Source organism: Pseudophryne corroboree, chromosome 4 (assembly GCF_028390025.1).
Source record: "Pseudophryne corroboree isolate aPseCor3 chromosome 4, aPseCor3.hap2, whole genome shotgun sequence".
NCBI classification, from domain to species: Eukaryota; Metazoa; Chordata; class Amphibia; order Anura; family Myobatrachidae; genus Pseudophryne; species Pseudophryne corroboree.
This window is the reverse complement of record NC_086447.1, coordinates 615,635,625-615,659,957: the sequence shown is the minus strand read 5'-3', so window position 1 is coordinate 615,659,957 and position 24,333 is coordinate 615,635,625. Positions and strand designations below refer to the sequence as shown.

The following is a 24,333-nucleotide window of genomic DNA, read 5'->3' as shown; positions in this document are numbered from 1 at the left end:
CAATACTTGTACATAGTTACAAAAATCGGGTTATTATTGTTGTGAGCCATCTTTTCAGAGGCTCCGCTGTTATCATACTGTTAACTGGGTTCAGATCACAGGTTGTACAGTGTGATTGGTGTGGCTGGTATGAGTCTTACCCGGGATTCAAAATCCTTCCTTATTGTGTACGCTCGTCCGGGCACAGTACCTAACTGAGGCTTGGAGGAGGGTCATAGGGGGAGGAGCCAGTACACACCACCTGATCGTAAAGCTTTACTTTTTGTGCCCTGTCTCCTGCGGAGCCGCTATCCCCCATGGTCCTTTCAGGAACCCCAGCATCCACTACGGACTCCGAGAAATAGAATTATCGGTAAGTAAATTCTTATTTTTTTTTTTTTTTTAAAGTCATTAGTTATGCAATGTTTGTTGCCATACTGTACTTGTGGGTCTAATAACGGAAAACAAATGTATATTAGAGCCAGGAATGCAATTCATTTCCTATGAAGCTTAGAAAGATGAGTTTGCAGCTGAGTGTTTGGTATAAGTATAGTATAGAAATACAGTATATGTAGGCCTTCCAATAACAATGCTAGCTTCTTTGTCTTGATAAAGAAATACAAGAGGTCATTACATGCAGACAGGAAAGATGCATGAGACAGAGGTCTCAGTAGTTAGGTTTGTAATAATACTAGCTGAAGTACCCGGCGTTTCCTGGGTTTAAATTTCCAAGTACTTAATGTATCAATGAGCTGGATGTAACTGTCAACATTTTAAAAAGTAATTATCAGCTTAGCAGCTCTTCCAACACACCCATGAGGTGGCTGTCTAATGTTTTATTTTTTTTTTTATTTTTTTTTGGGGGGGGGGGGGGGGTCGCCATTAGCCCTAATCCCCAGTTTTCCTTTCTGTTATATTGGGCTATATTTTTTTTCTGTGCAGGGTAAATACTGGCTGGTTTTGCATGGAACCCACAGATGTTAGACCCCACAAAGGGCCTCCACAAAAAGTTCTGGCTGTAATCTTGGCAGTTTTGAGCCGTTTGTCACATCAGAGAAAGCAGTGACTGTAATATTGGCCCTCATTCCGAGTTGATCGGTCGCAAGGCGAATTTAGCAGAGTTACACACTCTAAGCCGCCGCCTACTGGGAGTGTATCTTAGCATCTTAAAATTGCGACCGATGTATTCGCAATATTGCGATCACAAACTACTTAGCAGTTTTAGAGTAGCTCCAGACTTACTCTGCCTGTGCGATCAGTTCAGTGCTTGTCGTTCCTGGTTTGACGTCACAAACACACCCAGCGTTCGCCCAACCACTCCCCCGTTTCTCCGGCCACTCCTGCGTTTTTTCCGGAAACGGTAGCGTTTTCAGCCACACGCCCATAAAACGCCGTGTTTCCGCCCAGTAACACCCATTTCCTGTCAATCACATTACGATCGCCGGAGCGATGAAAAAGCCGTGAGTAAAAATACTTTCTTCATAGCAAAGATACTTGGCGCAGTCGCAGTGCGAATATTGCGCATGCGCACTAAGCGGAATTTCACTGCGATGCGATGAAAAATACCGAGCGAACGACTCGGAATGAGGGCCATTGTGCTTTATTTAGAGAAAAATGTATCCATTATGTTGATGTTTATTGTCAGAAAATAAAATGTTTGAAACAGGATGGGATATAGATAAAGATAGATATAGATATATAATAAAAGTAATTAATTTGTAATCAAAGAAAAAAAAAAAAAAAAGGAACAAGCTTACCACTATATACAGTACTTTGATGTTTAGATTGGGTACTCTTCCGCTGCTTTTGTTTGGTGCCCTTTAGATAAGTTGGGAAAAAAGGTCCAGGTCATAGAACCTTGTGTGACACACAGGACAAAGGCTGTTCATCTCTAGCCATTATGTCAGGCAAGGGAAATAGAAGGTATGGTGGCAGGATGATACAGTGATTTCCATTGTAACTTCAGTGTCAGACATACAGGTGGTACAGTACTCTATGTCCTCTCCTTCTGCAACAGTGCATCTGCTGTAGGTGGGAACACTGAGCAGAATGGACCTCAGGAGTGCTTCCCTCACTGCAGCTGCCTGATTTTCTCTGGCACTGGGTTAATGTTTTCCTCTTTCTGATGATGGTCCAGCTTTCTCTTCCCTATAATGGTCCAGCACTTTTTTTCTCTCCGATGAGGGTGCTGTTCTTCCTGATGATGGTCCAACTCTCTCTTCCCGATGATGGACCAGCTCTTTCTCTTCCCGATAATGGTGCTGTTCTCCCTGTTGATGGGCCAGCTCTTCCTGATGATGGTCTACCATTGCCTGCTCTGTGGCTTGCTTACCTCAACCATGTCTCACTGATGTTATGGATTGTTCCTCCATTTTCAAGCAGCTGGACTAACACCGGCTCATTGTAACTAGTGACAGTAACTACACAAAATAAAATTTGAAAAAGGGAATGGGAAAAAACACAGCTGTGATTGTGCACTGAGATCCGGTCACTGGTGAAACGTTGGCAGCAAATACTAGTGAGCAAACATGATCTCTCTTGAGAGGCTCTTTCATGCGTCAGCATCAGCTTCAACTGGAGAAATGCCAGTGATACTGCTGTGCTCTGGGGATTTATACCATGGAGAACTCAAATGTGGCATGCGGGCGGCAGTTGGTGATGGCAGTTGCTGATGGCCGTGTTTCATATCAACAGCATCTTCCCAGTGATACATGTGGGAAGTTACATGTTTGTGCTAAGGAGCCATTACACCAAAACAGGGTGATTTGGGGCAAGACCGAAGTTATCTAATCTCGGCTGCTGGACCCAGTGAGTTCAACTGTCATTGCTGCTGCCATCCCTACTGCTCCATTGGTTAACTCTGTGACCTCAGTCGTGACAGCTGCCAACATTACAACATTGGTGTGTATGTGTGTGTATATGTGTGTGTATGTGTATATATATATATATATATATATATATATATATATATATATATATATAAATGTATGCGTGTGTGTGTGTATGTATGTATGTATATATATATATATATATATATATATATATACGCACACACACATACATATGTATACATATACACACACACACCAATGTTGTAATGTTGGCAGCTGTCACGACATATATATATATATATATATATATATATATATGTGTGTGTGTGTTTCCCATAGTATAAATTGGCACAGAAAAGTTATATTACCATGTTCAGAGTTTATTCAGTATGCATGTTAGTAGAATAATCTTTCACGCAGCATCCCTCTACTCTTCATTCCTAAATGTAACAGTATCTGCATCAGAATATAAAAAAGGGGACGCACAGTAATGAAGTACGATTACATTAAACAACAACAGAAATGAACGTACTTTGAATTAACAACTTGCATATCCTACATTGCCTGGCTGGAATCATCTACATTTTGAATACCCCACTCGCTGCTTATAACCTGTATACACCTGGTCATCTGTCCGATAACTGTACCTCTCAAGGCAGCTAGTTCCACTCCAGATCTAGGACATATAACAAACAATACAAACACTAATGTGGCACTTAGTGTTGTAAATCTTGTAATCCTTCATTGGGCAAAATTGGCATATAATGGTGGTTATTCAGTTGCGGATGCAGGTACAGGTGGAAAACCGGGAGATTTGGGCCTGGTAGATACCGGCAGTGAGCTCCCCATTGTCGCTGCCAACATGGTTCCTCCGGGAGCAGACAAGGTCCAGCCTCCTGCCAGGGTGTTGTGCGTCCATGGCGATGTGGAAGAGTGCCAACGGGTCTACTTACCCCTGACCGTTCAAGGTCGGTCGTTAAAGGTGGTAGCGGCGAGGACCTTCAGACCCCCATATCCGCTGATCCTGGGCCGGGACTTTCCGTTGCTACAGGAGCTGGTTATCTGGCATGCTATCAACAAACGGTCAACCACCGAATCAACTCAGGAGCCAGAGACTACCAAAGTTAAGCGTCCGGGAGAGAGGCTGCCGGTCCCAAACCACCCCAAGAGACTGAGTCCGAGGCCCATTGGAACCCAGTTGGTGAGAAGATATCACTGCAGGACTTTGGGAAAGATCAACGCGATGACAGTAATTTGGTTCATGCCTTTGAGACTGTAAAGTAGTTAACGGCAGGGTAGTTGATGCTTTACCATCAGATTCATATTTTGTTTTGAAAAATGACTTGCTATATTGTGTCGCTATTTTACAAGGGAAAAGGGTAGATCAGCTCTTGGTTCCCCGAAAACTGGAGCGGTTGGTGTTAGAAGCTGCCCATACGCATTTGTGGGGTGGCCATCTAGGGGAGGAGAAAACACTCCAACGCATCCAGTTAAGGTTCTTTTGGCCCGGCATCTGTGCTTCCATTAAGAGGTGTTGTCGGGAATGCCCAGTCTGCCAGAGAACAGCCCTACGGGCAGAGTTTAGAGCTCCACTGGTACCCCTCCCTATCATTTCCGCCTTTTGAGCGGATTGTTATGGATCTGATAGGGCCAGTGGAAAAGTCTGCTCGAGGGCACCAATACATATTGGTGGTAGTTGATTATGCCACCAGGTAACCAGAGGCTATACCCATGCATAATATGAAATCTAGCACTATTGCCAGAGAACTACTAACCATGTATACCCAGTTAGGAATACCGAAAGAGGTCCTAATGGATCAAGGTACACCTTTCGTGTCATAATCTCATGAAAGATTTATGTCTGTTGCTAAATGTAGACAGGATTACCACCTTGGTGTACCACCCGTAGACAGATGGCCTGGTAGAAAGATTTAATAAAACCCTTAAGCAAATGATAAGGAGGGCAGTGTCACAAGAAAAAACGAGATTGGGATCTGCTCCTACCTTACTTGATGTTTGCGGTCAGAGAGGTACCCCAATCCTCTACAGGGTTTAGTCCCTTTGAGCTCCTCTATGGGAGACAGCCCAGAGGAATTCTAGATCTCTTAAAAGTAGGGTGGGTAGAACAACCATGCCAGGACCCTAACGTCATTGAGTTTGTGTCCCAGTTATACGGCCGTCTAAGGCAGATTGTGCCACTACTGAATGAACACATGGAAAGGGCCCAACAACGTCAGAAACAGAGGTATGACGTCACCTCAGTTAACCAGTCCATTAATCCGGGAGATAAAGTGTTAGTGCTGGTGCCCACCACAGAAAGCAAGATGTATGCACAACGGCGGGGCTCCTATGAGATCATCGAGGCATTGGGACCAGTCAATTACAGGGTCCGACAGGAGGGTAGAAGGAGGGAGGTACAAGTCTACCATGTAAACCTGTTAAAACCCTGGAAGGAAACTGCCAATCAGCCCACTTTGGTAGCTAAGAAGATTTAAGAATGCCAGGTACCCATGGAAATCACGCTTACTCCTGAACAGAAACGGGAAGTAGTGAACTTGACGAAACGCTACCAAGATGTGTTTTCTGCCATTTCGGGAAAGACACAGATCATCCAACATGATATTGTCACTCCACCCAGGGTGGTCATTAAACAGAGGCCATATCGCATACCCGAAGCGAAGCGGGCAGCGGTAAAGCAGGAGGTGGAAGAGATGTTACGCCTAGGGGGTTATAGAGGAATCCACCAGTGAGTGGAATAATCCAATTGTCCTAGTACCGAAGCCTTCAGGTGCCTTACGGTTCTGCAATGACTTCCGTAAATTAAATCAAGTGTCCCGGTTTGATTCTTACCCTATGCCCCGGGTTGATGAGTTGGTAGAAAATTTTGCCAATAGTCAATATCTCACTACACTTGATTTGACAAAAGGTTACTGGCAGATTCCGTTAACAGAAGCTGCTAAGGCGAAAACAGCTTTCTTTACCCCAGAAGGCTTATTCCAATATAAAATGCTCCCATTTGGTTTACATGGTGCCCCAGCAACCTTCCAGAGAGCTATAAATAAGTTGCTGCGGCCCCACAGGGAATATGCGACTGCTTATTTAGATGACATCGTTATTTTCAGCCTTGATTGGTAGTCACACCTACCAAAGGTAGAAGCCGTTTTACAGTCTCTAAGGGCACACAGGTTTACAGCCAACCCTGAGAAATGTGCCATTGGTATGACTGATGCCAAGTATTTGGGGTACATTGTGGGCAGAGGACAGGTTAAACCTCAGCCTAGTAAGGTAGAAGCAGTTCTCACCTGGTCTAGACGTAAATGTAAATCACAACTTAGGACATTTCTCGGTTTGGACGGATATTATCGCAGGTTCATTTGAGATTTCGCCGCTAGAGCGGCTCCACTAACCGAATGTCTTAAACAGTTCCCAGACAAGATAACGTGGTCTAGACCAGTGGAAACTGCTTGGCAGGATTTAAGACGAGCTTTGTGTACTGAGCCTGTCTTGCAAGCTCCTGACTTTAAAAAGCAATTTGTATTACAAACTAATGCCTCTGGGACAGGATTAGGAGCAGTCCTATCCCAGGAGGTAGATGGAGAGGAAAAGCCCATCTTCTACCTTAGCCGTAAATTATTGCTCAGGGAGCGCAGGTACTCAACTGTAGAGCAGGAGTGCTTGGCCATTAAATGGGCAGTTGAGTCATTAAGGTATTATTTATTGGGACGAGAGTTTTTGTTGGTCACAGACCATGCACCCTTACAGTGGATGCATACAAACAAAGTGGTGAATGCTCGTGTGACCCGTTGGTTTTTGGCTTTGCAGCCATTTAAGTTTGAGGTGAGGCATCGTCCGTGGAAACCGCACCTCAGTGCCGATGCCCTTTCCAGGAGGTTTGTAGGTCCTGTTCCTCCAAGCAGCCCTATGGTAAAGCTAGGGTAGGAGGAAGAAGGCAAGGTGGATGAACTCTGGAAGGTGGTGGAAGGCTGTGTACCTTGGCGGATGACACAGGTGGAAGTGGGTGAGGCAGAGAGCTTGCCTGAAAATAGTGTAGCTTCACCAGGGTGGTGTGAAGCTAAAAGGGGAGGAGTGTGGCAGAGACAGCATGTTTCCATGTGAAAGTAATGTGGAGGATCCAGACCAGGTTTTGGAAGCAGTAGCAGAATCCCAGGTGTGTGATCAGCAGCACCTGGGATTTCCTGATATAAGGGTTTCCAGGGCAGAGTCACCTTGCTGCTGATGGCAGTTAGTGTCCAGGTGATAGGCTCCAGTGGTCCCTAGTCTAACCCACACACCCCGACCTATCAAGAGTCTGCTATGCTGAAAGTGCCTGTATGCTACTGCCTGTAACACCGACTGCATATGGATGTAACTTGCTGTGTGCTGACCTCCTGCTGTCCCAAATAAACACTGAAAATGTTCATCTGAGTTCCCGTGTGTGTGATCCTTGTCACAATTTTTATATATATATATATATATATATATATAGGCAATATTGAGTGTAGACCCTGTTACCGCGCTATGTGGATGAGCTACAACCTCGGGATTTACCCCCTGTTAGGTGGGGTACAGTACAGAGATAAAAGAAAAAAGTTTCCCAAAGGAGCTTGTACTAGTGCTCTGGTATGTAACAGTATAAATTATCTCCTTATTTGATTCTTAAAAAAGAGAATTTATTTTTTAAAAATTACAATACATAAAATTGTTTGAAACTTCAAATTGCATTCAATAGTACTTTATACATGAGATGATTAAGAACAGTGGGGCAGATGTATTAACCTGAAGAAGGCATAAGGAAGTGATAAACCAGTGATATGTGCAAGGTGATAAAGGCACCAGCCAATTAGCTCCAATATGTAAATTAACAGGTAGGATCTGATTGGCTGGTGACTTTATCACCTTGCACATATCACTGGTTTATCACTTCCTTATGCCTTCTCCAGGTTAATACATCTGCCCCAATGTTCCATTCTAGTCATATAGCATTATGACAGTAACTCTTCATTTGAAGAACGCAATTGTTGTCTCAAAAACCAACGCGTTTCGTCCCACGGAGTTCATCAGGGGCTTTAAAATCTGAGCAGTGAAAAACATTTGTAAACATCCAACTCTCATATTAATGGTATCTTTTGTATCATCTCACAGATACATATATACATACCAAGAGACTTCAATACAGATAATCAGCATAATACATCTTCGATAAGTAGACACATTATCAGAACGATATCAGATAAAATTCACCTCATGGATTATCTGTAAAATCATTGTATGCATCATGAATATATCATATATAAAACATACTATAAAAACATACTCAAAAATATTTTTTCAGTAAGGTCAAGATATATTGGGAAGGAGGAGGAATGGGAAATGAGAATGAAGAAAGGAATAGGGATTGAACTCATTTGAGCCTAATTCGGTTCCAAATGCATATCTTTTTAATTGACAAAAGTATCATTAGTAGTGTCATAACTATAGAGAATATATTAAAAAGTGTATTAAAGAGATGCTACAGCTGGTGTAAGCTATTGTTGGATGCATAGTCCAAATGTCTACTGAATGTTAGTGGCTTATATTGACACATGTTATACATACCACTTTGCTTATTCGAAAGCTCATAAGACAATTCCCAGGAGTGGGCAAAAATGTTTTTACAAAGAGCCAGTACAAATGACTGTGGCAATCCCTATGACAGAAAAAATACATATAATCATGATCATTAACATTAATCATGATATATAAAATATATACGACATTAGTCATGATATACCATTTTATCTGAATAATTGTCATAATGTGGAGATCAATACAAATCCATAGTACAAAAGACCATAAATAAAAAGAACCATAGTCAGAAGGAATTGGATATAGAAATTGTTTAAAGCTATATGCTAAATGATTAAAGTGCCAATATGTTTATCCAAAACTCACAGCACATGATAAAATATAGGGGACCATGGAAATAGGGTGCTCACCTCTCTGTAGTCCACACTGTTCCAATCAGCTGTGTGAACTGATAGCCCTCTGGGTTTATATACCCCTGGGTACCTGACATCACTTCCTGTATATGAATCCTCTTACATCTAACCTAAATGAAGGTATTGGTAATTCTGTTTTTTGTCTTTATATAAGGACCAAGCAGATTCAACAGGTAGGTAACAGTATATTTTATTATAAACCTGAAAAACAAAGTGGTTGTAGAGCAAAGACAATTGTGTCTCCAAATTGCGTTCCATTGGGCCGGCGCGGCGTGCGTTCCAAAGCACTACTTCCGCTTCCTGTTATCGGCCTGCAGGGATGCCCTCAGTGTGTAAAAGGGCTAGTGACGCACATCCGCCTGGTCCGCGGCGTGCGTCTCACAGAGCGGCATTTCCGCTTCCTGTTGCAAACCTAGATGTATTGATGTGTGAGTGACGTACATCCGCTTAGTAACGCGGCGTGCGTTCCACTCACTGGTTGGTAACGCAGCATGCGTTCCACTCGCTGGTTGATGCTTCCTATTTCTAAGGAGGCGCCTAATAATGTAATTTCTTTCTTAATTAGATCTATCCATTTAGTGGAGGACATATGGCGCGCCATAACGCACTGGTCATGATTTACTACTCAGGGCAGAAAAAGATTTTTAAAGAAGTGCGAGACACTATCAACGTAGCAAATATACTAGATAGTCCCCTTGCAATATTAGAATTCTGTTTCTTAATCAATATTTAATATTAATCATGTATTGGGTGTTTTTATTACTTCTTAATGGTATTTAATATTTATCGTTTATTAAGTGTTACTTAATCAATTGACTTAAAAGATCATTACTCTAGAAGTGACCAATCAATAGCTTAATTAATATAAAGTGCTTATCAAAATGCCTTAATAAATTAAAAAGTGACCTATCAATAGCTTCATTATTATTTCATTAAAGTGCTGTGTACTTAGATATTGATAAATTTCATGCCTATAAATCTTTTTAATATTAATATGATTATATTAATAAAATTATCTTCCAAATCTACATTAATTTAAATCAAAATGGTTATTAATTTTGGTGGATCCATAATAATACGGACAAATTAATCAATTAAGATATTGCTACAAGTGAGAATTGCGTGCTATTAAATAATTATTAACTATTATTAATTAAATAGTTATTGATTAGTGATATTGAAGGACTAAAAATAGTGTAGAAACCCTACCTTCTAATTAGTGAAAAAAAATTTATATCTAAAGATGAAAAATACTGATAATAATACTAATAATAATGTTAATAATGATATTTAATGAAAAACTAATAGATATATGACGGCCACATATTTACATGATACCCCATTTACAATACAAATATGGTTCCTCATATACATTCTAGAAGTATAATTTCATATATAGCATAAATCATCATCATTATATACACATATATATACACATACAGAAAATTCAGCACTCACCATAGCAAGCTCACTTATCCTCACACCATCAATAAATAAATTATGTTTGTACATATTTAAGCAGGTGGCCATGCACCCCACCCTATGAGTGGTTAGTGCAGACATTGCACCCCGCTTCTGGGATGGCGAGTGCTGTGGTTTTGTATGTGTGTGTGTGTGTATGTATATATATGTGTGTGTGTGTGTGTGTGTGTGTGTGTGTGTGTGTGTATATATATATATATGTATGTGTATGTGTGTGTGTGTGTATATATATATATATATATATATATATATATATATATATAACACACACACACACACACACACACACACACACACACACACACACACACACACAACTGGCATTACCTTCTGCACAGAAGCCTGGCATTGCTGGGCTAAGTGCATGTGGAAGTGAGATAAAACCCAACATAAGCTGTTTGGGGTCCTGAGACCTGAGTTTGGGAGCCACTGATGTAGATTACGGGTGTAGTATGGTTTGCCGGCGGTCGGGGTCCCAGCGACCAGCATACCGGCGTCGGAATCCCGACCGCCAGCATACCGACAGCTGGGCAAGCGCAAATGAGCCCCTTGATACGCGCGCCACACTATCTATTCTCCCTCCAGGAGGGTCGTGGACCCCCAAGGGGGAGAAAAGATGTCGGTATGCCGGCAGTCGGGATTCCGGCGCCGGTATGGTGGTCGCCGGGAGCCTGGCCGCCGGTAACCTAAAGGCCTCCCGTAGATTACTGCTTTTTCTGTATTGGGGAAAGTCGGATTGATGCCAAAAAACACATTTTACTTTTTTACCCATGTTTGGTATGTTTCATTTGATTAGTCTGGAGGTGTAAGCAGATTAATGCTATTTTCTGTAAAGCCAAAGTCTCTGAAAAAAAATAAAAAAATAATAATAATAATATTAATAATATAATTTCTGTGGGTACTGCATAAATAAATTACCGATACAGTAGTATTAAAATCTGACCAGTTCAAAAAGTACCCAGTAGGCTCAGTGAATGAGTGTAGGCTCAGCTGATAAGTGGTTAAAATAAGATTTTATTTTTGATCAGAAGCAAAATTCTAATGTAAGCTATCTTCTAGTTATTACAATGGGTAGCTGGCTACTCCATTATTGTTGTTGATTTGTGCTCCATGTGGGGGAATTCTATGGTTTTCCCCTGTGGCTGCAACTAGATGTCGTCTTATGGAGCAATTCAATTGTTGCTCTGTTTGGGTGCAAGTTTGTATGCCCTAATGGCTGTTAACGATATCCTCACAAACAGTTTAATGGGTTTAAACGCTAAACCCACTCTAATTGGGGAACAAGAAGCACAATAATTAATGGGCACCCATTAATATATGGTACACTATAGCGGATGTGAAAACATTATAGAGCTTAGATTGTATTTGGAAGAGGGCACAAATGAAACAAGAAAAAGTGAGAGTGGAGACTGAGGGTGCACTAGTGTCAGACTCTGTAATATATATTTATTAACAGTTTCTTATATAGTGCAGCATATTCCATTGCGCTTTACAATTAGAACAGTAATAGAACAAAACTGGGTAATAATAGACAGACAGAGGTAGGAAGGCCCTGCTCGCTAGCTTACAATCTATAGAAATATAGGTGGAAGCAGAGGAAGCAGTAATAAAGAGCTGGATTTTCAGAAAGAATTGAATTCGCTAGGAGAGTCTGATTGGGCGTGGTAGGGATTGACAGAAATGGAATGAGTTTTTTTGTTTTAACATGAATTGAAAGCACAAGTCAGGTACAGCATTTTAAGGTCATTCAAGGAGATTTATTTGAAAGTATAAATTGTTAGTAACCTCAATTACGTGTAATACATTCACCACTTTATAAAGTTGACAGAGTGGACATATCCATTACTATAGTTTTCAGGAAAGATCTGCTATTGATTTCTCTTATGTCCTAGAGGATGCTAGGGTCCACATTAGTACCATGGGGTATAGACTGGTCCACTAGGAGCCATTGGCACTTTAAGAGTTTAATAGTGTGGGCTGGCTCCTCCCTCTATGCCCCATCTACCATATTCAGTTTAAAAAATTTGCCCGGAGGAGCCAGTCACAGCTAGAGCTTCTTTAGTTTTATTTTTTTTCTAAGAGTTAGTTAGGCACAGGGAGGCTGCTGGCAACAGCCTCCCTGATTCGTGGGACTTAGGGGAGAAGTAGTGTCCGCCCTGAGGGTTTTGAGCCACTATCTCCGCTGACAGGACACTGTGCTCCTGTGGGTGATGATCGTTAGCCGCCCCCAGGCGACCGCTCACTCCCGCAGCATGCCGCCACCCCCTAACAGAGCCAGAAGATTCCGGTGGCGAGTGAGTCACCGGCCCCCACAGCAAGCAGGGAGCCGGTGTGAAGATGGCGGCAACAGGGTGGGAGCGCAGTACTAACTGCGCTCCGGAGGCTCAGCTGTACACAGTGCAGCGTTATGAGGGGTGCCCTGAGCCAGCGCCTATACCCTACACTGGTCACCAAGGCTGTCAGGGACCTCGGTAACGCTGCCAGCACCATTCCTCAAGCCAGTATAAAGTAGTGAAGAGCGGGAAGCAGCGCCATGTTCAAGGGGCGGAGCTTCTCCTCAGAGCGGACCCAGCAGCGTTCAGCGCCATTTTCCTGCCTGCTGATCCAGCACAGAGGCGCTGACAGGGAGAGCTGTCCCTCCACGCAACTCCCAGCTATCCTGTGCGGTACCGGGGGGTTGTAGAAGGGGAAGGGGGGGGGGGGCCTGTGGTGTAAATACTGTGTAGTCTATTAAGGTACACAGTCAGCGCCAGGTAGTTGTATTATATCTGCCTAGGGAAGCGCTGTGTGTGGGTTGGCTCCAATCTCTGTGTTTCTCTGTGGCATACTTGGAAGGGAAACTGTGTCTGACATTTTCCTATGTGTGTGTGTGTGGGGGTGTTTGTTTCTCTTACGTCCTAGAGGATGCTGGGGTCCACATTAGTACCATGGGGTATAGACGGGTCCACTAGGAGCCATTGGCACTTTAAGAGTTTGAGAGTGTGGACTGGCTCCTCCCTCTATGCCCCTCCCACCAGACTTAGTTTTGAAAATGTGCCCGGAGGAGCCGGTCACAGCTAGCGGAGCTCTCCAGAGCTTCTTCAGTATAAGTTTATTTTAAAGTTTATTATTTTACAGTGAGGCTGCTGGAAACAGCCGCACTGCTTTGAGGGACTTGGGGGTGGGGGGGGGGGGGTAGTGTCCGCCCTGCGGGGTCTGAGCCACTATCTCCGCTGACAGGACACTGAGCTCCTGAGGGAATCGAATGTTCCCCGCCACAGGGGATCGCTCACCCCAGCAGCATACCGCCAGCCCATTACAGAGCCAGAAGATCCGAAGATGGCGAGATATGGTGGCAGAAGGGTAGGAGTGCAGCTCTGAGAGGCTACGCTCTTGGAAGGCTCAGCAGCACACAGTGTTGGCGCTATGAGTGACGTTCTGAGCCAGCGTCTAAATACCCTACACTGGTCACAGACGCTAACCGGAGACTGAATCCCCAGGCTAGCGTCAGAATCCTCCGTACTCAGACACTCACAGGGGACGGAATCCCCCGCCTAGCGACGGAATCCTCAGGCCAGTATAAAGAATTTGTGCGTGAAGATGCGCCAACTGCAAGGGGCGGAGCTTCTCCTCAGAGCGGACCCAGCAGCGTTCAGCGCCATTTTACTGCCTGCAGTTCCTGTACACAGACGCTGACAGAGCTGTCCCTCCAAGCAACTCCAGCTATCCTGTGCGGTACCAGGTGGTTGTAGAAGGGGGGGGTGAATTAATTCTGTGTAACTATTACAGTACACAGTGGGCGCTAGTAAGGGGTGTCCTTTATAAAAACAGCGCTGTGTGTGGGTTGGCTCCAATCTGTGTCTCTCTTGCCATTCTAAGGGGGGAAACTCTGTTTAGCCTCACCTGTGTGTGTGTGTGTGTGTGGGGGGGGGGGGGGGGGGGGGGGAGTTTGGGGTTTCCAGTTAGCTATGTCCAGGGACTCTGTGTCATATTCGGCTGAGGATATGTCCTCTCAGGATGATCTCAACCCATGTAATCAGGATTGCACTGTTGTAGCGCAGATACCAGCAAGGGAGCCTGAGTGGTTATCCTCTATCAAAACTATGATTTCTCAGATTTCTACTAGGGTTGTTCAGAATGAATCTGCAGCTCAGGTTTTACAGATTTCTATGGCAGTTTGGTCCTGTTCTGTTACCTCAGGACCCCCTTTTGTAGGCTCCCACAAACGTGCTCTTGCCCAGATTATGCAAGATGACACGGATACCGACTCTGACACGGCAGACGATGATGGGGATGTGCTGAGGGGGGGCGCATCTCTTGCTAAAGGGGTGCAGTTGATGATGGAGGCTATTAGAGATGTGTTGAATATTGCTGACACAACTCCTGAGCAGGTTGAGGAGGCTTACTTCACTGATAATAAGAAAGCCTCGCCAACTTTTCCTGCGTCCACAGAATTAAATGCTATTTTTGAAAAAGCATGGGAATACCCAGAGAAAAAATTTCAGATCCCTAGAAAGGTTCTGGTTGCTTTCCCCTTCCCGGAGGAGGATAGAAAGAAATGGGAAAATCCACCCATAGTGGACGCATCTGTATCCAGACTCTCGAAAAATGTGGTTTTACCGGTTCCAGGATCTATTGCCTTAAAGGAATCGGCTGATCACAAAATTGATACTACGCTCAAGTCCGTATACACGGCTTCAGGGGCGATACTACGGCCTACTATTGCCTGTGCATGAATTTCCAAATTTATAGTAAAGTGGTCAGGCACATTAATTGAGGATTTGGATACAATGAATAAAAGTGACGTTGAATTGTTTTTACGTAACATTCAGGATTCTGCAGGATTTATGGTGGAATCCATGAAAGACCTGGGTTCAATGGCTGCAGGAATTTCTTCCATGTCTGTTTCGGCTCATCGAGGACTGTGGCTGCGCCAGTGGTCTGCCGACGCAGAAACCAGGAGAGGTGTGGAGACCCTACCCTACACAGGTCAGGCTGTCTTTTGGGAAGCGTTGGATGCGTTGATCTCCACGGCTACGGCGGACAAGTCCCCCTTTCTTCCCTCAGCAGCTCCTGCTACAAAGAAACCTTTTTCTTCACCTGCATCTCAGTCCTTTCGGGTTACTAAACCGAGAAAGGCCAAACCGTCCACCACCTTCTTTAGAGGTGGCCGTCCACAATCCAAGAAACCTGCTGTGGCGGGTTCCCAGTAACAGAAGCCTGCTTCAGGTACGCCAAAGTCCTTTGCATGACGGTGGACAGCGTGGCCTGGAGGTAGGGCCGGTGGGGGCGAGACTCAGACATTTCAGTCACGTCTGGGTGTCATCCGGCCTGGACCCCTGGGTACTAGATATTGTGTCCCAGGGGTACCGGCTTGAAATTCAAGATCTTCGTCCTCATCGGTTCTTCAAATCGGGCTTGCCAGCTTTGCCAGGAGACAGGGCTACACAACAGGGAACCATCCAGAGTTGGTGGAGGCACAGGTCATTGTACCAGTCCCTCCACAAATGCAAAACACTGGTTACTATTCGAACCTTTTCGTGGTACCGAAACCGGATGGTTTGGTCAGGCCCATTCTGAACTTAAAATCAATAAACCCCTTTCTGAGGGAGTTCAAGTTTAAAATGGAGTCTCTAAGGGCAGTGATATCAGGTCTGGAGGAGGGGGAATTCCTGGTATCCCTGGATATCAAGGATGCGTACCTCCACATTCCGATTTGGCTGCCGCATCAAGCTTATCTACAAACCCACTGATTGTAATTCGTTTATTCCATCTAACAGCAATCATCATACTAACTGGTTGACGTCCGTACCCAATAGTCAATTTCATCGAATAAGGAAAAACTGCTCCAGATTGGGAGACTACCAGACACAGGGCCTTAAACTTCGGAAACAATTTACAGCCAAAGGGTATACATCTGAAACAGTGGACATACCATTTCATAAATATGAAAAGAGCAGTAGAGAAGATCTCATCAAAACCGAACATCGGGATAAAAAAACCATCAAGGATTTTGGTGTACCATTTATCACCAAATTCAGTACCCAACACAAACAGGTAGAAACAATAATTAAAAGACATTGGGGAATATTATTGCGGGACCCAGCTTTAAAAGATACCCTCAAAGATAAACCCAAATTCATATACAAAAAAGCAGATAATCTCAAAAACCATCTGGTTAAGAGTGTGCTGCATGAAAAGAAAAATATGACCACAGTCCTCACGAAAGGTTTCCATAGATGTGGCACATGTAGTATGTGTAGGAACTGTAAGAGTACCACTTCCAAGATCACTGAGTACTCCTCTTCTTCTACTGGAAAAGTAAGACAGATTAGGCAGTTCATTACCTGCAATAGCAGTAATGTCGTATATCTACTTACATGCTCCTGCAAAAAACAATATGTCGGGAGAACAACTAGAAAATTAAAGGAACGTATGGCTGAACACGTACGGAATATCAAAAAGGGTGTTACCACACATGGGGTGTCAGCTCACTTTAAAGAAATCCATCAGTGTTCCATTTCAGGACTCATTTCTTTTTGTGGAATTCACCTCATTAAGGGAAATTGGCGTAAAAACGACACAGAAGAACAGTTGGCAAGAAGGGAAATGAGAAGTATCTTTGAATTAGGAACATTACATCCGGCGGGCCTCAATTTGGATTTTGAAACCAAATGGTTCCTATAAGAAATTTCTTCTCTTACCCTTTTCCACCCAGAACCACTTTCATATATTGGAATCCATCACACTATGCAGATTATCCATTTTGCCCATGTAGTGTATCAGGAATTCACTTAGGGACACCATCATGTCTATTTTATATATTTGTATTTATTTTTTACTTATTTTTTAAAAAAGCCAGCATTTTTAATAGGTAGATCCTAGTCCAGTCTGATAAGGGACACCGGTATGAGACTAGCCATTTGCATATGTACTTTGCTTATTTATTATGGCCATATGTTTTTATTTCAAATTACCCATTCAATAGAATGGTATTTGATAAATTGTAGTATTGTTTCTTCAACCATGTAATTTGTAATTCCATCCAGGACGGATGTGTGCGTTGGTGACGGCGGTGCGTTCCAGGAGAATTGGAACGCACCGAGTGTAAATAATCCGTCACTTCCGCTTCCGGCACGCACGTATAATAACGTCCCTATTGCGTTCCAGGAGACGTGGAACGCATAAGAATCCCCCTTCGTCAGTTCCGTTGTGGATACTGACGTTCCTCTACACCATAGGCCGCCAGGCCGGATATCCGGCGGAAGTACCATGCGTTCCACCGGGAGTGGAACGCAAATCGCTAATTTACTCTTTGCGGTTTGGAATGTCTTTTATTCAGCCCCTCGTTTTGGTTGTTTCAATTAATGCATACAATACATAGTGTGCAACTCTGAGTTTTGTCACCATTTATTATTTTATTCACATTATTCCCGCCCAGGAAGGGGCGGAGTCAATTAATGACACAGGGTTTAAATACCATCCAGATCAGTTCCCACATGCACCTTGATAAAGACTTACATACAGTAGAAACGCGTTGGTGGTGGAGCATGTGGAAGCTGAATACTTTTTGCCAGTGAATTCAACGATACAACGGTGAGAATACCCGGGTTTTCCATCTTTTTTTCTCACGTTGAGGAGTTGCACTATCTGGTCATGAGATTAGAACCTATTGTGACGAATATCTGTTTTAAATTATTTTATTAAAAATCTTTTGTACCCTCATACATTCCTTCGTTTTTTTTGTGCTTTTTATTGAGCATGAAGTAAAATTGAAGGAATAGAGGAGGAAGACAGCGGAAAACATCGAAAGAAACCTTTGATGTGAAAGTACACCGCACCTTGAAGTAAGCATACACGTGAGCATCCTATATACCCAGAGACCTACTCGTGGGTGCTTGATTATTTTGGATACTGCATTTGTATGGGTGAAAGAAACCTTGATGTGATTTATACAATTGTTTTAGAAGTAAGCACATGTAAGCAGTCCATTTATGCGAGTCACTGAGGTGGACCTTACGAGTAGAACTGCACATCCCAAGTACTGAATAGTCGAAGGAACCTGGGTGTACATTTTGTTCCTCTAATACCCACAGAGACTGTACTGAACATTTGTGTTTATATTGTGTTTTTTTTCATACATCATCTTTGGACGACGGATTCATATATGAACTCACTTGTATGAAAAGGAACGGACTTTAGCCCACACGGGTAATTTCTTTGGACTTTTTACTATTTGCGCCACCTAGGGATTATTCTAATATTCCCTTTCTAGCATTATTTCAGTGTGTTAGGTGACACACTAGGATAGACCTTGGGTTGGCGGCATTTGTGCGCAGGGACATATCCTAACCCCTTTGTTACCAGTTATCTACAATTCGCACTGGACTGTCATTTTCAGTTCCAGGCCCTGCCATTTGGCCTCTCCACAGCACCGAAGGTATTCACCAAAGTGATGGCGGAAATAATGGTTCTCCTCCTCAGACAGGGGGTGAACATAATTCCATATCTGGACGATCTGCTGATAAAGGCATCGTCAAAGGAGAAGGTGTTACGGTCCATAGCTCTCACGATCCAGCTTCTCAGGGAACATGGTTGGATCCTGAATCTTCCAAAATCACATTTGGAACCAACCAGGCAGTTGTCCTTTCTGGGAATGATTCTCGACAAGGAGATGCAGATGGTGTTTTCTTCCAGAGGAAAAAGCTTTGGTGATTCAAACAATGGTCCGGGATGTCCTGAAGCCAGCCCGGGTGTCGGTTCATCAGTGCATTCGCCTTCTGGGGAAGATGGTGGCCTCTTACGAGGCGCTGCAGTACGGGAGGTTTCATGCTCTGTCCTTCCAACTGGATCTCCTGGACAAGTGGTCGGGATCCCATCTTCACGTGCACCAGGGAATACGTCTGTCGCCAAAGGCCAGGATTTCACTCCTCTGGTGTCTGTAATTACCTCACCTCTGGAGGGCCGGTGGTTCGGGATTCAGAACTGGATCCTTCTAACCACGTATGCAAGTCTCCGGGGCTGGGGCGCGGTTGCTCATGGGGAAACCTTCCAAGGAAGGTGGTCAAGTCTGGAAGCCGGCCTGCTGATTAAACATTCTGGAACTAAGACATCTACAACTGTCTTCTCCAAGCGGCCCATCTTCTGAGAAATCGGGCCATTCAAGTGCAGTAGGACAATGTAACGACAGTGGCTTACATAAGCCGACAGGGCGGAACGAAGAGCAGAGCTGCAATGTCGGAGGTAACAAAAATCATCCTCTGGGCAGAAAAACATGCATTGGCGCTGTCGGCGATCTTCATTCCGGGAGTAGACAACTGGGAATGGGACTTCCTCAGCAGACACGACCTCCACACAGGTGAGTGGGGTCTCCATCTGGAGGTGTTCAAGGAGGTAAAAGATCTTTGGGGCGTACCCCAGATCGACATGATGGCCTCTCATCTCAACAAGAAGCTTCGGCGGTATTGTTCCAGGTCGATGGACCCGCAAGCAGTGGTGTTAGACGCACTAGTGACTCCGTGGGTGTTCCAGTCGGTGTATGTGTTTCCTCCACTTCCACTCATTCCAAGAGTTCTCAAACTCATAAGGAGAGCAAGAGTTCAGGCAATCCTCATTGCTCCGTACTGGCCAAAAAGGGCTTGGTTCACGGATCTTCTGGATCTACTGCTAGAAGAGCCGAGGCTTCTTCCTCTTCGGGAGGACCTGCTGCAGCAGGGGCTATTCGCCTATCAAGACTTACCATGGCTACGTTTGACGGCATGGAAGTTGAAGACTAGGAAAGGAGTAACGTCAAAACATTACCATCGTATTTGGAAAAAATATGTATCCTGGTGTGAATCCAAGAAGGTTCCTGCGGTGGAGCTTTAACTTGGTCTGTTTCTCCTCTTCCTGCAAACAGGTGTGGATATGGGCCTGCGTTTGGGATCCATAAAGGTCCAGATTTCGGCTTTATCAATTTTCTTCCAGAAACAATTGGCTGACATCCCTGAGCTTTAGACCTTTTTGAAAGGGAGTTCTGCACATCCAGCCTCCCTTTGTGGCGCCGACGGTACCCTGGGATCTCAACGTGGTCTCTACTTAATCTTCCATGAAGATAGAGCTGAGCTCAGGACGCGTCAGCAGTTTCTTCCAAAGTTTGTGTCGGCTTTTCATATCAACCAACCTATTGTGGTGCCAGTGGCTACTGACTCCTCTATTGCATCAAAGTCCTTGGATGTTGTGAGGGCTTTGAAGATCTATGTGAAGAGGACTGTTTGTCCTTTAGGATCCCAAGAAAATGTTTAGTCAATCAGTTCTGCAGGAGCCTCTGTGCTCTCCCTTCCGTTCTGGGAGCTTTGGTACAGTACATCCCCATGGTACTAATGTGGACCCCAGCATCCTCTAGGATGTAGGAGAAAATAGGATTTTAATTACCTACTGGTAAATCCTTTTCTCGTACTCCGTAGAGGATGCTGGGCGCCCGCCCAGTGCTTCGTTATCCTGTTCTTTGGTTCAGTACTGCTTTGTTCTTAGTCAAGTACTGCGTTTCTTTACTGGGTTCAGTAATGTTTCAGCTGTTGCTGAGTTTTCAGGCTGGTTAGCCTGGATTGCCTTGTTTGTTTTGTGCTGGTATGAATCTCGCCACTATTTGTATTTTCTTCTCTCGAAGTATGTCCATCTCCTCGGGCACAGTTTCTAGAATGAGTCTGGTAGGAGGGGCAAAGAGGGAGGAGCCAGCCCACACTATTAAACTCTTAAAATGCCAATGGCTCCTAGTGGACCCGTCTAAACCCCATGGTACTAATGTGGACCCCAGCATCTTCTATGGACTACGAGAAAAGGATATACCGGTAGGTAATTTAAAATCCTATTTTGTCATTTATTAACAAATGGCTATAGAGCTTTGAATGTTTTCATTCTTTTAGTTTGGTTCTAAAAGCAAGAATAGTATACCACAATGATTATGTCCGAAATCTCAATTCTGCCACTCTTGAATGCCAGTGGGAGAGGGCCGAGTGCAACAAACCCCTTGCGGGCTCGCTGCACTTGCCACGCTGCGGGCTTGGTGGTGAGGTTCTATGGGTGTCGTGGACACCCACGAGTGGGTATAGTCCCTGTTGGTTGGCATGCAGACCGTCGGGATTGTGAGGTTGCGGGATGTAGGTGGATGTAATGTGAGACTGCCGGTCACATAACTACATCCCCATAGAATGGATACACAACTCCTTAACTTTCAGTGTTACTGTGTTCTACTTACATTATTTCTTCTCAATTTCCAAGTTCTGAACTAATTAATTCATTGTTTTTACATCCGTAATTAATTCAGCTTAGGTTACTGCAATTGGAAAATGGGTCACATTGAAAGGTATGCAAACTATATGTATTTGATTGTCCTACTTACTTTGTGTCTGGGACTCTGTCTTCCACACCGAAATCTAAGACCTTCAGCATTGTCTATTGGCCCTCATTCCGAGTTGATCGGTCGCAAGGCGAATTTAGCAGAGTTACACACGCTAAGCCTACGCCTACTGGGAGTGTATCTTAGCTTCTTAAAATTGCGACCGATGTATTCGCAATATTGCGATTACAAACTACTGAGCAGTTTCTGAGTAACTTCAACCTTACTCTGCCTGTGCGATCAGTTCAGTGCTTGTCGTTCCTGGTTTGACGTCACAAACACACCCAGCGTTCGCCCAGACACTCCTCCGTTTCTCCAGCCACTCCTGCGTTTTTTCCGGAAACGGTAGCGTTTTCAACCACACGCCCATAAAACGCCGTGTTTCCGCCCAGTAACACCCATTTCCTGTCAATCACATTACGATCGCCGGAGCGACGAAAAAGCCGTGAGTAAAAATACTATCTTCATTGTTAAATTACTTGGCGCAGTCGCAGTGCGAATATTGCGCATGCGTACTAAGCGGATTTTCATTGCGATGCGATGAAAAATACCGAGCGAACAACTCGGAATGAGGGCCATTGTTTCAATTTTGTAAGGAAGAATTGAATAGAGCAGTGGTTCTCAAACTCGGTCCTCAGGACCCCACACAGTGCATGTTTTGCAGGTAACCCAGCAAGTGCACAGGTGTATTAATTACTCACTGACACATTTTCAAAGGCCTGCAGGTGGAGCTAATTATGTCACTTGTGATTCTGTGAGGAGACCTGCAAAACATGCACCGTGTGGGGTCCTGAGGACCGAGTTTGAGAACCTGTGGAATAGAGGATTGAAAAGAAGAACATTAAAGGGGGGTACACACGGAGAAATCCGTGCTTAAAATCTAAGTAATCTTGCTAGATTGCTTAGATTTTAAGCACGGATCTGCCGTGTGTATGCCCTCCAGCGATAGCGATGCGCGGCCCCGCGCATCGCTATCGCCGATGCTAGATTGAGCTGCATGCAGGCTCAATCTAGCGGGTCGCTCACTTCACCGTTGTGTGAAGTGAGCGGCCCCCCGTCGGCTTTCCCCCTCGCTCAGCACATCGCGCTGTGCTGAGCGGGGTGAGAGATGTGTGCTGAGCGGTCTGTGTTAAGATCGCTCAGCACACATCTCTCCCGTGAGTACCCCCCTTTAGAGCACCTGTCCTGCTGGGTTCAGTATGATTTACTGACTGTCATAATCCCGACAGCCATTGACCTACAGTCAAAATACCGACACGGTCAAAATTCCGACATTCATTATGCCGACATGTTCAAAATGCAGATAGTCAGAATACCGAAATTTCAAAATACCAACATGCATACCTCCCAACTGTCCCGATTTTCGCGGGACAGTCCCGTTTTTTGGGGTCTGTCCCGCTGTCCCACCCGCGGGCCGTAGTGTCCCGCGGTAGGGGGGGCAGTTGGGAGGCTCAGTCTCTCGCTGCCCTGCTTCGCAGAGCAGCGGTGAATAGACGCTGTGCGCATGCGCACAGCGTCTATTCATTGTAGACAGAGGGAGAGAGGGCATGCCAGCGGCTCACGGAGCGCTGGGCATGCCCCCTCAGTGACGAAACCGGGGGGCGTGGCTCGCGATCGCGGGTCTTCCCGCGAAGCCACGCCCCCTTTTCACAGGCCAGGGTCTGATTGCCCGGAAACCCCTCCTTCCCTACAGCTTGGCCAGCAGCCACTATATGCAGGATAAAGGGTGGAATGGAGCTGCTGCACATGCCCAGCTGCAGCATATTTTCATACCAAGTGTGCTGTGTGTGTGTATGTGGATTGGAGTGCTCAATCATCACACTAGAGACAATAGCTCCTAAACATTTGGAAAAAAAACCTCCGTAAATCCTGCGTTTGCCCCTGCTACTAGACAAGCTGCTCAGGTACATTTACTCAGCAAATCTCTTGCTGGAAAATCCCTGCTGATAATAATCAGATGGAGAGTTAATCTGTGCTCACTGGTAAAACTGAGTCAGTTAGCAAACAGTGGCTGGGAAATATATTTGGCTATACATAAAACGCGCACCTCCTAAATGTCTGTTCAGAAATGTGTAACTAGACTTTGCATACCCAGCACTTCTTAATAACCTGCTGCCATTAAGAAAAGGCCCATGGTACCACATGTGACATGCTACGGTGCATTTACATTTGCAGTCGGAATGGAACAATGGAGGACACTCTCTAGCATTTACTTCAGTGGACCTGCCACTGCTCCAAACGGGCAGAAATGAAACATTGGGTCATTGAAACAAACAGGTTTTATTGCTTTAACTATTTGCATGCATCTGTTTGGTGTTAAACATGCCGCGTTTTAATGCTAGTGACCTAGCTGCCTTAGATTGGGTTCTACATGTTTTGAGCAGCAAAAGGTTTAGATGAAAAGCAAAAACTTAGTTTTACCCCTTTTTTTACCCCCTTACTCAACCCTGTGCTAAGCCTGTTATGCCTCTTTTTGTACTTATCACCTCCATCTTAAACATATATACATGTAATAAAACCGTAATGGGTATGTTTGTACATAGTATTCCTCTTACGTCCTAGAGGATACTGGGGATCCATTTAGTACCATGGGGTATAGATGGGTCCACTAGGAGCCATGGCCACTTTAAGAATTTGATAGTGTGGGCTGGCTCCTCCATCTATGCTTCTCCTACCAGACTCCGTTTACAAAATGTGCCCGGAGGAT

At 44.5% G+C, this 24,333-nt stretch overlaps 1 protein-coding gene across 2 annotated transcripts in view; it reads left to right on the top strand.

The window, feature by feature from the left end:
• Positions 1 to 24,333, top strand: part of SYNJ2 (synaptojanin 2) — a 468,795-nt gene that overhangs the window by 37,630 nt on the left and 406,832 nt on the right. The window contains exon 1 of one of the 2 annotated variants that reach the window (XM_063917655.1): positions 2,782 to 2,787. The exons of the other annotated variant lie outside the window; for it this stretch is intronic. The gene's annotated coding sequence lies outside the window, so the exon portion shown is untranslated. Of the gene's footprint in view, positions 1 to 2,781; positions 2,788 to 24,333 lie in introns of those variants that run through there. 2 annotated transcript variants of the gene reach the window in all.